This window comes from Sus scrofa, chromosome 6 (assembly GCF_054392235.1).
Source record: "Sus scrofa isolate SSC_HxYL_T2T_F1_AM1 chromosome 6, Sscrofa_HxYL_maternal_Yorkshire_Landrace_v2.0, whole genome shotgun sequence".
Classification (NCBI taxonomy): domain Eukaryota; kingdom Metazoa; phylum Chordata; class Mammalia; order Artiodactyla; family Suidae; genus Sus; species Sus scrofa.
This window is the reverse complement of record NC_139388.1, coordinates 6,859,011-6,876,141: the sequence shown is the minus strand read 5'-3', so window position 1 is coordinate 6,876,141 and position 17,131 is coordinate 6,859,011. Positions and strand designations below refer to the sequence as shown.

General features: G+C 42.8%; 1 protein-coding gene across 26 annotated transcripts in view; it reads left to right on the top strand.

The window, feature by feature from the left end:
• The window catches only part of CDH13 (cadherin 13), a 1,446,594-nt gene that overhangs the window by 198,847 nt on the left and 1,230,616 nt on the right, over positions 1-17,131 (top strand). For all 26 annotated transcript variants that reach the window (XM_084957934.1, XM_084957954.1, XM_084957942.1 and 23 more), the window contains one exon: positions 14,396-14,560. The gene's annotated coding sequence lies outside the window, so the exon portion shown is untranslated. The remainder of the gene's footprint in view (positions 1-14,395; positions 14,561-17,131) is intronic.

Here is a 17,131-nt window from a genome sequence, read left to right as displayed (position 1 = left end):
ACTACAGGGGTTGGCAAACTATGACCTATTGGCAAAATTTATGCTTCTACATGTTTTTATAAGTAAAGTTTTACTAGAACACAGTCATACTCATTTATTTATGTATCATCTGCGGATGCTCTTGTGTTCTGGTTCTATTCATCATCTGTGTAACAGCAGTCAGTTTATATAATTTCCCTGGATCTGTTTCCCCATTTGTAAAATGAAATAATTCTTTACCTATACTTTGCCCTGTCTACCTAATAGGACTTTTGTGAGGATGTATATAAAAAGTATGAATGTATCTATATGATATTGTGGAATGTATTCATATGTATATATGAAATGTAATATATATGAAATCGTAAAGGACTAACTATAAATGGCAGTAAAATCTAGGGAATTGCTATTCTGATGATAACAGTTGATAGGGCTGACGGGGAGACATCCTCAGCTCCCAGAAAGGCAGCAAGCCCTCTGAGGGGTGATGGTCCAGGAGAGGAGTCTGGTGGCTTTCAATGCCCTCTTTCCAAAGTCACAGTCTTATATTTTTCCACCTTACTTGGTGCCTTCCAGGCCTTCCCTTTCACCTCCGGGTAACTCTCACCTCTCTTTCCATCCTCAGCTCACCTCTCCTCACTCCCCATCTTAGCCTCTGTGTTTTGAGCCACATGAGCTTCTTTCCTTAAATGTGTTAAATGTCCTCTCTCATCTCTCAAGCAGGGCATATGCTGTTGCTTTTTCTGCGTGAAATATGCCTCCAACGTCTGAATAAAACCCCCAAATCCCAGTCACCCTTCAGATCTCAGCTCTTTCAGAAAATGCTCCACAGCGAAGTCAGCCACCCTTTTCTGAGTTCCTGTACAACCTGTGGAGACACATTCTGTTTAATACCATCCTCAGGCAGTACTGTCAATTCTTGCTTGTCTCTGAAATATATTCTAAAGGCATAAAAAATTATAAAATATTTCAACATGAAAAAATCCATTACCCTACTGTGTTTGTGTGTTTCTTCTTCATCCTGTCCTGCGTGCCAGTGTCTCCTAGTTAGTGAGAGCTGGGGACTCAGCTGACTGTCCTGTACACCTTGATCCCTAAATGTCCTCTACACCTTGGGAAGGTTCTCCTCCAGCGAGCACTCCCAGCGTGATCCTGAGGTGAGTGTGTTGTGCACTATGTGTTGTTTCCTCTGAAAGAGCCTTTCTTCCTACCATGTGTGCTTTGTGTCCTGAAGAACCGTTCTGACTCCAGTAACTGAGGACGGGTATGTAGGGAATGATACTGGACCTGTCCCAGAGAACCCAAAGAATAGTATCACCCTGGAGGCCAGAATACATTGTGTTTTTTTTTTGGCTTAGCTTATTTATTTGCTTATTTTTGCTTTTTAGAGCTATGCCCATGGCATATGGATGTTCCCAGGCCAGGGTGTGGAATCAGAGCTGCAGCTGTCAGCCTATACCACTGCTCACAGCAACACTGGATCACTGACCCACTGAGCCAGGCCAGGGATCGAACCCACATTCTCATGGATACTACTTGGTTTTGTTTCCATTGCGCCATGACTGGAACTCCTAGAGCACCTTCTTGACAGTGACTGTAGTTCATTGGAGGGCAGAGAACAGCAGGTGTCGTGGGAAGGTTGGCCTCTAACATCATGACATTGCTGTAAAAACTTGGAAGGATTGTCTAAAAATAGCTTGAGACCATCCACTGAAAGAAATTATGGATGGGTGACAAGTCATGATGTAGAGCACTTGCAAAGTACAATTACAGGCCACAGATCCAAATGAATTCCATATGGTGTTGTAGTTACCACTCTCATTCTAGGAAAATGTTTTCCCATGCGAAATGGGTGCAAGTGTGTGTTTATAAGGGCGTCAGTTGCACTGCAAATAATGAATTCTTTGTTCACCCTTCTCTCTCCCTCCCCCACTGGGTTACACGTTATATGAGGGCAGATCTTAATCACCACTGTAGTAACTGCTGTGGTCTACCATCCCTTTCCTCCTTTAGGAATTAAGTATTGATACCCTGGCCACTGGATGTGTGACTTTCTGATGGCTCAGTTCTTCCCTGGGCATTGCCCTGCCTACAGGGAATTGCCTTGTTCAAGCTTATGCCCCTTCTCCATGACCAGCCAACTCTCAATGAATTGTAGATTGTAGTGTGCATGGGTTGTCCCTGTTGCCTCAGTTTGGGACAATTCTGAAGAGCCCATCTGTCCCAGATCGATGGGCTGAAATCATCCTGCAACTGCATCACAGTTCAAATTCTCCCTTTCTAATCTAGCTTCTCCTGCTCCAACATGGGGGTTGTTCCTGAGAGTGTTCCCTAAAAAGTTCCCCACGTATAATTATGCATCAAAGATATCCTCCAGTATTTGCTCATTTTCTAGGCTTGCATGATCTGTAGATCCTCCACTTTACAGATGATAATGCGGAGGTTCAGCACACTTCTGTGACTTGCCCAAGGCCACCAAGATACTATGTGCTGAGCTGGGAGAATGCCTCTTTCAAAGGGTTGATGATTTAAATGAGACTGAAAAGGTAGCTAGGAGGAGTAGGTTCTCATTAAATGCTGGTGTTCTTTTTCTAAAGTGTTAGAAGTACCCGTGCAGAATTGGAGGAGAAAGGAAGCAAGTTTGGAGAGAAGCATGCATGGTTTGTACTTTCCTGTAATGAAGCAAGATAGGGGCCAGTTCTGCACCCTTGCTCTTGCTCAAAGACTAAGCCTTTTCATCCTGGCTTATGTGTCAGCAGCCTAACTTCATAGAAAAGAAATCTTTGCAATCATATTTGATATAAGGAGACATTAGCCTATAAGTTAACTACTCCCTAAAGACTCCTATTTTCATGTACTAGAATACTTTTTTGTTAGAAAACATTTTGACCATCCACCAACCTGATTATCTTTGTAATTGTGCTGTAATCATATCTGAGGAAGCTGTCCAGAAAATCAACTCTGGCTGTCCGCCTACTCACAGGGAAGAGACTCAAATCTGTCAAATCAGAACATAGGAGCAGGTGGCCTCATTCACAAAGAGGGATGCTCATTCTACCACGCAGCTCTTTCTGTGGATAAATAGAGTGGATGTAAGGGTCGAGAGACATACATCTAATACACACAGCATTTCTTCAAATTGATGGAAAATGGCTAGTCATTTTCCTCAGAGTTTTGGTGTAGGTGGTTTATGAGGCAGTTCTCTTTTGCCATTCAGGAAACAAGGATGACAAAGCTACTAGGCTGACGAGGAAGTAAAGGCAAAGCCTTATTATTCACTGTCTTAAACTTTTAAATTCAAAAGATCTGAGTTTGGGTTACCAGTGTGCTTTGTGATGCTGGAAAATCTTTTGAATAACTCAGGTCAGGTCAGGTTATGCTGTGGTAACAAACAAGCCTGTCAAATCTCCATAGGTTTACATTTGCCCATGAAAAGCTCTTTTCTAATCCAAGGCCTCTGCATGTCAGTTCTTTTCTAAGTTATGATTTTAAGGGTCCAAGTGGTTCCATCTTGGGGCTCCATCTTCTCAAAATGGCTACTCCAATATTGTTCCAGGGGATGAGAGAGCAGGGAGCAGCTACACCCTTTCTCTTAAGCTTTCTACTTGAAGGGACGCACATTACTTTTACCACAACACAGTGGCCAGAACTAATCACATAGTTTTGTTTACTCAGGGAGGTTGGGAAATGTTGGGGAACACCGAGATATCGGGGGAACGATGAACATCTCTGCCGTAATTGGGTCACAATGTCGAAGTCTTCCAACAAATTCTCCTGTTAGTAAGTAATGCAGTGCGAGTTTTTTTAGGTTTGGTCTCTGTGCTAAGCTCTGGGCAGGCAGTGGCGAGCAAGGTGCACACCTTCCCTGCCTTCACGGATCTTCTCTTTGTGAGAGTCAGAAATGCAGGCAACTGATGACAGTAAAGTGCTGTGAGCGCTCTGCAGAAGCAGTTCAGGTACTTTGGCAGTTCACTGCTCCACATACAGATCTGCGTTAAGGACAGCTTCTCCTGGAGAAGGTGTTATCTTAGCTGACATCTGAAGGATGACGAAATCTTAACCAGGAAGGAGAACATTCAGAGCAGAGAGCTTGCCATTCGAAGGCCTGAGAAATGAAAGAATATCTTCTCCTTTTCTGCAAGGGGGCTGGGAAATTTCCTCGAGATAACATGTATTTAGAATATTTTGCAAACTAAGTACTAAACTTGCTTGGAGGGACTACTGTTCAATGCTCAGTGCAGAAATTTGAATATTATGCCTAATATTTAGACAGAATCAACTTATTGGCAGTCAAGAGTTGACCCCAGGCAGTCAAACTCATGAGTCCAAGTTTTTCACTGTACAGCAACAGTGATTGTTTGCAAAGAATGTTGGAATGCAAGTATAAAACACATTATTATAGGGATAGCCATTAATTTGATCCAACATATACTTTCATAGACTAGTAGATGATATACAACTTTTTTTTTTTTTTTTTTTTTTTTTTTTTTTTTTTTTTTTTTGCTCTTTAGAGCTGTACTCATGGCATACGGAGGTTCCCAGGCCCAGGGGGCCAGTTGGAGCAACAGCTGCCAGCCTATCCACAGCCACAGGTCTGAGCCATATCTGTAACCTGCACCATAGCTCATGAATCCTTAACCCACCGATTGAGGCCATGGATCGAACCTGCATCCTCATGGATCCTAGTCAGGTTTGTTAAGCACTGAGCCACGATGGGGACTCCCCGATATACACCTTCTGATAGTTCATTTTTAGTAGCAGATTGCTGTGTTCTGATTAGTTATGAATTAGGTTGGAAGCCATGAGCACTTAAAACTGGACATTATGGTTAAATCTGTAAGACTGGGCTGGACAACTGATCTGCTTTCTGTAGCTGAGCCAGGGAGAGGGCAATATTTTGTTTAGATTTAGTAAATCATGTCTCCCTAGGTCCAGAAGTCATCCCTATTTCTATCAGATTCAGCCATGTACCTGCTAATTCATAGGTGAGACAAGTGTCCCCTCTCTACATCCCCTCACTTGAGACTTCCAGAGAAGTAGAGCCAAGGGATGGAAGAAGCTGGAAGTGGGAAGGAATGGGCAGAGAAAAAAGTCTGTTGTGGCAAGGAGAAATTGGTTCCTTTTGCAAAACCCTGGCCTGTCAATTTTCCACTCATCCCAACTAATTTTGCCTCCATTGTTATGCGAGGACTAAAATATTCATTTCAGGAAGAAATTGTCAAACTTTAGTGCTTTGAAATAATTGATGCATTTCATCAGCTCACAGAGTTGAGAGAATGACTCGGCAGAGGTCTGCCATCAGGCAGTCTCAGAAGAGAATTCTTTCATAGCAGTCATGCGAAGATCCTTGGAGATGCTGGTAAACGGCCCAGCAATCGGGAGACATTGGAGAAAGCACATTCGCAGAACCGGACAGGGAACAAAGGGCTTTCGCAGCCAGGAAACGCACCCACTGGGGACTTGTTGGTCCCAGGCTCTGCTTCTGATTGGAAATGCAATCACTTGGCTGTATGTAGCTGTGTCCAGTAAGGGGGCCATTGGCGGTGATGCTCCACTAACTAGAAATCTCTTCTACAATCAAATTAAACACGGCCACAGCTTCCTTGTGATTCATGCCGGTTATCGCAGAGACATTTTATTGCAGAAATGCTTTTTAAACATTAATTATGTTGCACATAATATGACCCAGATAAAATATGGACGTATTATGACTTGTCTGTGGCTTTAGAGTGTACTGTTTAATCCCCGACAAGGGCTTGTGGGGAGGAGGGTAGGACCTTTGGTTTTGGATTTTCATTCCTGGGGCATTCTGAGCCTGTACCCCAAAGGTGGCTGCAAGAAGGTTAGAGTTTTGATTGCTCACCCTGAATTAGCTTCATTTTCTCCCCACGCTCCCATGTCTCTCAGAGGGGCCACTAAGGCCCCACATTGCCTGGGAAGGTCCTGAGATTGACTGGGGGACCTACCCTTTAGCGACTTTTCTGCCTACGCTAAGCACAGCCTTCCTGTTTCCTTTAGTGTTGACACCAATGTATTCTGATTCACCTGTGCTTCACCATTTGTTGAATATTGTTACTGTTATCCCAGGACATAGGCAGTGTCCTCATTTTTCATATACAGAAACTGAAGCTCAGAAAACATGTGACTTGGCCAGTATTTCATCTCATTGTTATAAGCAATAGAGCTGGACTCAAGTCCATTTCTTTTTGTCTTTGGGATCTTGTCTCAGTGGTTTCAAAACTTATGTCCGAAGCTGTGAAAATCTTTTATTAGAGGTAGTCTTACATGGAAGTTCAAAGAGATGAAATGAATGTAAATGGTGCTGCCCTGGATGGAGGAGGCGGGTCACACACAGCCCCTCCCATCATTTGCTCTCATAGTTCCCAAGGCAGTGGTCTGGAACCTTTCAGTAAAAAGATGATTGTCCTCTACTAGACTACATGCTACCGGGACTTGGGACAAATGGAGCCATCTCGTGATAGTTCTTTATTTGTGGAGCCATTGTCTGTTCCATACTCTCCTAAGTGCTAGGGGAACAACTGTAGCTCCCTCTGAGAGCTTGCCTTCCCCCTGAGTGAAGGAGAAAACAAAGGGAGAAACGAACACTCTACACTAGATGGCCTAAGCACTATGAACTAAAGCAAAACAGGACCGGAAGGTAAGAAGCCGTGGCAGAGGCAGTGGCACAGTTTTCTATAGAGTAACCAGAAAAGACTTCTTGGGAAGGCTGACATTTGAGTGAGGGTGGTAGGCTATGATGCTCTCTGGGGAAGGATTGTTTCTGGCCATGGGAAGAGCAAGTGCAGTGGCTGGTGTGATGGAGAGAATATTTGGAGTGTTTGAGGAAGGAGGCCAGCGGCATCCGAGGGAGGTGGGAGTGAGGTCACAGGAACTGGTCTGTAGGAACCTTCGTGCCATTTAGTCCTGAGATGTGAAGCCACTGGAGGGTTTGGAACTAGAGGGCAATACAGTGTGACTCATTCTCACAGGGGCTTTCTGACCTCTGTGTGGAGAACAGGCTGATGCTGATGTAGAAAATGTCCTGGCAAGATTCAGGTTTGCTTTGAGAATGTTCTGTGGGGGAAAACAGTCCTATGTATTGGACTCCTTTTGTTTCAGTCTCCCTATCATCTGTGCGGTCTACTTCAATTTAAAATTGAGTGTAAGGTTTAAGGGAAAGATGAAAGCTTGTGTGTGTATGCATGAATGTGTGAGTGGATGAGTGTGTGAGCATGTGACTGTGTGCATGTGTGTGAGTGCCTTTGAGTGTGAGTGTCTATGTGAGTGTGAGTGGGTGTTTGTGTATAGACTTGCTGCCCAGGGCTATCTAGGCCAGACCATGTGGTAGGGACACCCTGAAAAAGTGCCCTAAACCAATAGAGTGAGATCCAGTGGGGGGGCTGGAAAACAGGAAGTTATGAAGCAACTTAGCCTGAGGTCCTGTTGCCTATCCTTGTCCCAGCATACTCCTGTCTACCTGGAAACATCCATTTTAAGGTCAATTATCTGACTTACCATGGTGAAGGGGTCCTTCTCTCCTGGTCTCCCTTGGCACCATGTCCCAAGGTGAGCTTCCTGTTTCTCACCACCTTGAACTACTGTGGGATGTTCCCATTGCCTGGTGGTCTTCTTGAAGGTTTTGACCGTGTCTGGTTCATTGCGGTGACTCCAGGGCTCAGCCAGTGCCTGAGACTTGGAGAGAGCTCAGTATTTATAATATGGACATGTCTTTCTTCTCTTTGTGTATGTTCCCATCAGAAGCATGTTTGCGTAGAAACCATGGCCAAAAGCTTGACTGCACCCATCAAATAGAATAGATTTTTCTTCAGAGCTTTCTTAATGATCAATCACTAACCAGTCAGTCACATCAGCTTGCCTCGTCAGTCTGATTTGATTGTAAATTTAAATGGTGGAAGAGACTGGTTTGTGGTCCAGTAATTGGTCTCTCTTAATAGCAACATTGGATCTGAGTTGAGTAGCAATGGGTCATTGCTTAGACCTGGTCTGAGTCTTTGACAATAGTGTCTGATCGATGGTGAGACTGGCTAAGGCTCAAGACAGACTAAACGCTGCAAGGGAGATGAATACATGTCCCTAAAGAGTCAGTGCAAAAAAGGCACTTACTTATCATAGATTTGGGAGAGGAAACATGACCTCAGGGAGTCAAGGTGATAGAACCGCCTGCTGGCAGTTGGAGCCTCGGTCATCTCAGGTTGTAATCTGGCACATTCTCATTGGCTCTTGCAGAGTAGCATCTTGGGCTCTCAAGGGCTGTGGATTTCTGCAGCGCCTGTGCACTGTCTTGGGGGCTGTTTGAAAGAAGGATGCTCTGCGCACATGACACAGCACAGAGGATGGTCCCCAGGTGTCTCACAATGGACTCTGGAGCACCAGAGGAATTGGATTAATAAGATTCAAAGAAGGAGAGAAATTGGGTCACATACCATCCCACAAAGAGGGAAATTATGCTGTCTGGCTCAGGCGGAGCAGGGGAGGGGAGCCTTCTGGAAGGAATCAGGGCAGTCTGGATGGTCCACATAGGGAGGTGGTTGTCGTGTCTGCGGGTCGGGCTGTGCTGGGGTGAGGGGGGAGCACAGTGAAGTGGGAGGGTGTGAATTGAAGTCAGGAGACTCATTCAGATTCTACCACTGCCACCTGCTTGGTATGTTATGAGCTGAAAATTCATGTTATAGGCCCCAGCACCTCAGAATGTGACTCTTTGGAAATGGGGCCTTTAAAGAGCTAATGAATGTCAAATGAGGTCCTATGTGGGGATTGGTGTCATTATAAGAAGAGAAGACCAAGACAGGGACATCCTGAGACATCCACCTGGTCTCTGTAAATGGCATTTGGTGTACAAATAATTGCCATGATTTATAATTTTCCTTAGGATTGCATGTTCATTCTTCATTCATTCCACAAATGTTAGTGAGTGCCTATAATATGCCAGATACCATTCTAGGGGCTGGGGTTATAGCTGCAGAAAATCAAGACAAAAATATCTCTGCCCTCCTGTAACTTTGCATTTTAAGGGATACTGGTTGGGGGTAAAGGTATGGAAGAGTAAGAAATGGTACACAAGGTACTAAGTAAAATAGATGGTATGCAAGACAAGGTTGAGTGCATGGAGAATGTGAAAGCAGGGAAAGGGATAGGGAGTTCTGGGGTGTGAGTAGGGCATCGTCGAGAGTTTTCAGACAAGTGCCATACGATGTCACTTCTATGTGGAATCCAGAGTAGGGGACAAGCGAACCTCTCTACAAAATAGAAACAGACTCGCAGATATGGAGAACAGACTTGTGGTTGCCAAGGGGGAGGGGGCGGGAGTGGGATGGGAGTTTGGGATTAGTAGATGTAAACTATTACATTTTTCTAAATGGATAAGCAATGAGATTCTCCTGTATAGCACAGGGGCCTGTATCCAATCTCTTGGGACAGAACATGATGGAAGATAATATGAGAAAAAGAATGTATACATGTATGTATGACTGGGTCACTTTGCTGTATAGCAGAAAGTGGCACAACATTGTAAATCAACTATACTTTAACTTTTTAAAAAAGAGAATTTTTAAATAGTATGATGGTAGAGACTCACCTGAGAAGAAGAAATTTGAGTCAAGACAGGAAGTAAACAATGGGAGTAAAGCAGGCCAGGTAAACATCTAGGACAAGAGTCTTCTGCAAAGAGAACAGCAAGTGGCAAGGCCCTGAGGCTTGAACTGAGAAAAGTTTCAGGTACTTATAACCCACAGTGCTCTGAATTGGGTGGTCTGGAGCACGTTGGGTGTTTCAGAGACTGTGTGATAAACATCTTTCTTTATCACATGTGTTAACCCATATGGTCATTATTGAGGATGTACTGATACATTGTGCACTTGTAACTGGGGTGGGGGGGTTGATTTGGGGAGTCTGTCTTCTTGTTTGCTGTGGAGAGGATTCAAAGGAGGAGTAGAGCCAGCTTGGAAAGTCTACAGAGGTTAGTGGACCTCTTCTCCCAGGCCTGAAACTCCTACAATCAGGCTATGTAAATAATATTTCTCAGGGCTGAGAAGCAGAAAGAGCAGAGGGCCCAGGTGACCTGGGGAGCTTTTGACAGGGACAGGATTTGTATTTTAAAAGAACGGGGAGAACCCATATTAGTTTGTAATCTTAGCGAGAGAATCCAATTATAACTGAGTCCTCTCAAGGAAATTGCAGTTTCATGCTTATGAAATTATAAATCACAGACAAGTAGAAAGTAAAAGAAAATAAAAGTCACCCCCTAGGTGCTGACCCAAGTAGGTGTTTAATAAATGTTGGATGGTGGAGAGAGTAAATGATTATGCTGAGTGGGAATTATAACCATGAAAGAAAGCATAAACAGTTACCACGCTGGTATACTTCTATTTTCCCCTGTTAGATTTAAAACAACCTTTTGATCCTATATTTTATAACCTGATTTTTAATCTTAATAAAGCAAGCACTTTTTGGTTATTACACAACTTTCTATAAATTATTGCATCATATTTCATTGAATGAATATATTTTCTTTTTTTCGTTTCTTTTTTCTTTTTTCTTTTTTTTTTTAATTTCCCCAATACATTATTTTTTTTTCTACTGTACAGCATGGTGACCCAGTTACACATGCATGTATTCATTCTTTTTCTCACATTATTTTAATTTATTGAAACATTTGTCCACTATTTGCATGCTACGATTATACCTCCTATTATAAATAAGACTGTATTGAACATCTTTATGCATGTCGTTTTCTTTTTCTTTTTTCTTTTCGCTTCCAACATGCTTAGGATTATTTTCCTAGAATCAATTTCCAGAGGCAGAATAGAATTACTTTAGTAAAGGGTACAATTTCTTCAAGCCTGTCAAAATCAATGTGAATCATCCTTATTTTACTCTCTATTGACTCAGTTATTTCACTCATTTTTGTTCCCCCTGTATATTGGAAAAGCTTTCTTTCTGTGTCTTTATCCAAGATGCTACGAAAGATGTTGAACAGTGTAGGTTCCAAGATCTGATTTACTCCAGTTTGAAAGTTCTTTACGTTTGAAATTTCCATTTCTATAAATTATAGTACTGTCTTCCTTCATGTTAATTTAGAATTTTGTCCAATTATCGTGCTTAAAGAAGGTTGCCTGAGAATAGCCATTGATGCCTAAGTGTGCAGCGTATGTTTTCCTAGAAGTGAGAATTTCCAAGCTTGATGTATTTAAAAAGAGATTTAAAAAAGCATTTAGCACCGGTATCAGATTTATTTAGTTTTAATTGTTTTGTGTGAGTTGAATTGGAATGAGTAGATTTGTGATGTTCTTTGCAAAATTCATTCCTTTTTTAGTGGGCACATTTTACAAAATAATCTTGAAATGAGTAGACATCCTTATCTTTTTAAATGGTTTTAAACTCCTATTAGCTATAATGGGATTTCCACAAATAAATTGCTGCATTTTGTTGAAAGATACCAGAACCCAGCTGACCCTCCCCCAAGCGTGGGGGGATTCAGTCCATGCTCACATACACACCATTTTTCTTTTCCTCAGTGGAGCACAGTTTTAAAACTCTGTGAAAGAGCAAGAATGTATTTACTGGACAATGATGTGATTCTGGTTTTTGAAGGCTGATCAGTGCATTTGGCTGACTGAGAAAAACAGTTCTTTGAAAACTCCCAATAAATGACATAAATTAATCAGCGAGGAGCCGGGGGCCTGCTCAGACTCAGCTGAATTATATGTCTCTGTGACAATCTGTTGTTTGAGGACAATGACAAACATTTTAGACCATCCGTGGAAGCCACTGGGGGAACTTTCGTTTCTCTCTAATAGCCCCTGAAGCCTTTATGGCTAATAGTGTGTATAATGAGTCCAGTTTTCCAGCCCCTGAGAGGACAGGCTAGGTTGCTTTAGTGTGGGCAGGGAAGGCCCAGGAATCAGGTCCTTTTTGAGGAAGGCACACAGTCTCTGTAGCTGAGGAGGCTGGGGACAGAGGGAGAAAGTTGAGGGTCATAGGTCACGATGCCAAGCTAGGGCCTCAAATCTAGAGTGCAAGTCAGAATTAGGTGTGAGGTATATTCAGAGCATCACAGCCAGGGAATGGAGGGCAAATCCAGAGGCAGGATACTAACTCAGTTGAAGGAGGGAATGTTCCAAGGCTTAGAGGACACTGATGGCACATTGTGACCCTAGGGATGCACCAATCACCGTATTTTCCTTGTCCTCCCTGGGGATCCCTGTGCAGCCTGAAGGTCTGGGTTGATTCCAGATCTTCATTGTAACGAGCTCCACAGGCTTAGCCAAGCTGGATACTCACTGCTCTGGCCAGCCCTGCCCAAGAGTGGGAGCCTGGCGTCTATTCCAGTTTACACAGGGATTTCTGAACTAGGATTGGGAGCATAGAATCCTGGTGTCAGATTCCATTACTTGCCTGTGGATCTTGGGCATGCTACCGTGCTCTCTGAGTCTTGGTCTCTTTATTTGTGAAATGAGGGGAAGGATAAGTAGTTCTCAACCCCAACTGCACCCTATAATCACCAAGGAAGTTTTGAGAAAATGGCAAAGTCTTCTTCCTGCCCCATGAAACCAGGTATGTGTAAGTGGAGCCTGGGATCTGTAAGTTGTTTCTTCCATCCCTGAGACCTAGAGGAGTCAAGGCATTTTACCAGTTCTTCCCAGATCATTATTTATACAATTTTTCTTGAACTAAGGCCTTCTCTGTCCTGGAAAAAGCATATAGTAATAATAATAAATAATAATCAGCAGTGCAGGCCCCCAGTCAGCTCAGTGGCCTGAGATCTGAGTTTCTAGGATTGAAAAGAGGTGTAGAAGGCTGTAACACTATCCTGTTGACATGCTTACATAGGGCTAGGACATAGGCATTGGCGCTGCAGGAAGAAACTTGGAGATGATTGGGACAGGAAGTTAAACCCAATTTTAGGACAGGCACTGAGGTGGTAGCAACAACTCAAATAACAGAGTCCTAAAACATATGGAGAATTTAGTCATCTGCAAGGTTGGTGACCGTCCCAAGTGGTATTTAAGTGGACATTTCTCAATAAACCAGCAGCAAGCAGTCTTGAAGCTGAATCAGGCTGATCCTTTTGTCGTGTTCTTTCTTATTTGGCCAGTTGGGGTTAAGGCCAAAGTCCAGGCCAAGGAGGAGGAAGGAACCCAAGAGACTGGGACTCAGGTAAAGCCTTTAGAACCTAGGAGATCTCTAGAGCAGTACTTCTCAAGGGGTGGTCCCAGGGTAGCAGCATCAGTATCACCTGGTTACTCATTAGAAATGCAAATTCTACCGAATCACAAGCTGGCTGGGGTGGGAGGGCGAGATGGCAATGTGTGATGCAAGGAGTCCTCCAGGTGGTTTGGATGCATGCTTATGGCTGAGAACCACGGGTACAGAGTTTAAATAAGGAGGAGAGGCAAAGCTAGTGAGACAGGGGATGGGCTTGTGGGAAGACGTGGTACAGTTGGCTCATCTTACCTGATAATTGACTTGAGGAGGAAACTTGCATCCCCTTGTTGGATGGGGCTCTCCCTTTCCCTGGACAAGAATCTATAGCTGACAAGGGCTGAGAATGTCAGAGGCTACAAGAGGCAGGGGAGGAGATGCCAACATCCAGGCATGCACTTGGGAACATTCAAGTGGCACCTCCTTCCTCAGGGCAAGGCCTGAATTCTGCTCACCCTCAGTGTGTCCTGCTGGGTCCATGTGGAGAATAAAGCCAGATATTTATGACTCTGTGTCCAGCCACGCTCAGATGATAGTCCTGCCACACAGCTCACATCTTCCTCATGATCAATAAAGGTGTTACACAGCAGACCATGGAGATATGCAACACACAGTTTTCAGATGAGACCGGTCCCATTCAGGATGGAATGGCTGTAGACTCAACACACAGTTTTCAAAAATCTCTTTTATTGCCCACATATAAACCCAAACATAGATCCCTTTTCTGAGAGGGCAGCAATGATACCTCATAATGATTTCGTAGAAATAAATAAGGGGACGGGCATATATGTGTTAGGTACTCTGGGCCCTCCATTCATGTGGATTATTTTGCTGCTTAGAAAAACTTGTAACTGAACAGGCTTAATATAGGCACAGCTTCATGTCTCTCAGTACTGCATGGAAGAATTCTTGAATGCCTTATTCCTCATATGACTCTAATGGCTAATTTTATGTGTCAGTTTGATTGGACTAAGGGATGCCCAGACAGCTGGTAAAACATTATTTCTGAGTGTGTCTGTGAGGGTATTTCTAGAAGAGATTAGTGTTTGATTCAGCAAATTGATACGGAAGACCACTCTCATGAACGCAAGTGGGCATCATCCAGTCTCTTGAGGGCTTGAATAGAACAAAATGATGGTGAAAGGCTGAATTTTCTGTGTGCTTGAGCTGAGGTATTCATTTTTTCCTGCCCTAGGAAATCAGTGCTCTTGGTTTTTGGGAATTTGGACTCAGAGTGGGACTTCCACCATCACCCCGTGATTATCAGGCCTTTGGACTCTGACTGAACTACACCGCTGGTAATCCTCGTTCTCCAGCTTGCAGATGGCAGATCATGCAACTTCTCAGCCTCCACAACAAAGTGAGTCAATTCCTATAGTTAGTTTCTTCTGATATCTGTAAGTATGTATGTATCTTTGTATATCCTATTGGTTCTATTTCTCTGGAGAATTCTGATTAATACAATGATGGAGGCGTTTGAAGCAGTAATGTTGGAGAAGTGCTTGGTGGCATTGAAAGCCCATGTTATGAATGGACCAGTCTAGACCAACCACTTCAGAAGGAATTCCTGGTGTTGCTGTGGTCACTGGATGTGTTCAAGGGGACTGTCTTCCTGCCTCCAGTTAGAAACCACACCGTCTTGGACTCCAGAAGGCGGAGCTAGGATGCTTTGGCCTGAGCTAGGATGTTACTAAAATTTTTGTTCTGTTTGAGTGTAAACAGATAGTTTCTAAATCTTTGTGGTTTGATGGAACATGACTTTCTCCAGTAATTCTTAGTGTGGCGTACAGAGCTGGACTTTCTTGTATATCATTGGTAGGAACTAGACATTTCAAGACAGTTTCCACTGGGAAACTAAGTTGCCTATATCTGGGAAATGCTAATATAGATACATCTTCTTGCTTACAGGGGGAAACTCTGGAACCCCTGCCTTCTGAGATGGCTGAGTTTATTTTTAAATTTTCTATTATGAAGATGTTCAAGTATAGACAGAAGGTGGCAGAATAGTGTGATGAAGCCCCATGTAATCATTACGCAGCCTTGCCAGCTCTCAACAGATGTGTTTTATCTCTCTATCCATCTACTTCTCTGTATCTTTTTTATCAGACTGGTTTATTTTTTATTTTTAATTTTTAGGAGAAAAATTACTGTTATTTCTTTTTAAAATTATTTATTTATTTAATTTATTTTTTGTTGTTATTTCCCCTAACACACTTTTTTTCCCACTGTACAGCATGGGGACACAGTCACACATACATGTATACATAATTTTTTCTCCCTTTGTCGTGCTGTGTTGTAAGTATCTAGACATAGTTCTCAGTGCTACACAGCAGGATCTCATTGTAAATCCATTCTGTGAGCAATAGTTTGCATCCGTTGACCCAAAGCTCCTAATCCCTCCCACTCCCTCCCCAGGCATCCACAAGTCTATTCTCCAAGTCCGAGATTTTCTTTTCTATGGAAATGTTCATTTGTGCTGTATACTAGGTACCAGATATAAGTGATATCATATGGCATTTGTCTTTCTCTTTCTGACTTATTTCACTCAGTATGAAAGTTTCTAATTCCATCCATGTTGCTGCAGATGGCATTATGTCATTCTTTTTTATAGCTGAGTAGTATTCCATTGTGTATATATACATCTTCTTAATTCAATCATCTATCGATGGACAGTTGGGTTATTTCCATGTTTTGGCTATTGTGAATAGAGCTGCAATGAACATGTGGGTGCATATGTCTTTTCAAAGGAAAGTTTTGTCTGGATATATGCCCAAGAGTCGGACAGCTGGATCATATGGAAGTTCTATATATAGATTTCTTAGGTACCTCCATACTGTTGTCCATAGTGGATGTACCACCTTACATTCCCACCACCAGTGCAGGAGGGTTCCCTTTTCTCCATACCCCCTCCAGCACTTGCTATTTGTGGACTTTTTCATGATGGCCATTCTGACGGGTGTGAGGTGGTATCTCATGGTAGTTTTGATTTGCATTTCTCTAATAATCAGGGGTGTTGAGCATGTTTTCATGTGCTCATTGGCCAACTTTATCTTACTTGGAGAAATGTCTCTTCATGTTTTTTGCTCATTTTTCCATTGGGTTGTTGGTTTTTTTGGGGTTGAGTTGTACAAGTTGCTTGTATATTCTAGAGATTAAGCCCTTGTCCATTGCATCATTTGAAACTATTTTCTCCCATTCTGTAAGTTGTCTTTTTGGTTTCTTTTTGGTTTCCTTTGCTGTGCAAAAGCTTGTCAGTTTGATGAGGTCCCATGGGTTTATTTTTGCTCTTATTTCTATTGCTTTGGGAGGCTGACCTGAGAAAATATGCATGAGGTTGATGTCAGAGAATGTTTTGCCTATGTTCTCTTCCAGGAGTGTGATGGTGTCTTGTCTTTTGGTTAAGTCTTTCAGCCATTTGGAGTTTATTTGTGTGCATGGTGTGAGGGTGTGTTCTAGTTTCATGATTTGCATGCAGCTGTCCAGGTTTCCCAGCAAGTCTTGCTGAAGAGACTTTCTTTTTCCCATTTAATGCTCTTGCCTCCCTTGTCAAAGATTAATTGGCCATAGGTGTCAGGGTTTATTTCTGGGTTCTCTATTCTGTTCCATTGGTCTGCATTTCTGTTTTGGTACCAGTACTACACTGTCTTGATGACTGTGGCTTTGTAATATTGCTTGAAGTCTGGAAGAGTTATGCCTCCTGCTTGGTTTTTGTTTCTCAGAATTGCTTTGGCGATTCTGGGTTTTTTGTGGTTCCATATAAATTTTTGGATTGTTTGTTCTAGTTCTGTGGAAAATGTCGTGGGTAATTTGATAGGGATTGCATTGAATCTGTAGATTGCTTTGGGTAGTGTGGCCATTTTTACAATATTGATTTACAATCCAGGAACATGGAATATCTTTCCATTTCTTTACATCTTCTTTAATTTCCTTG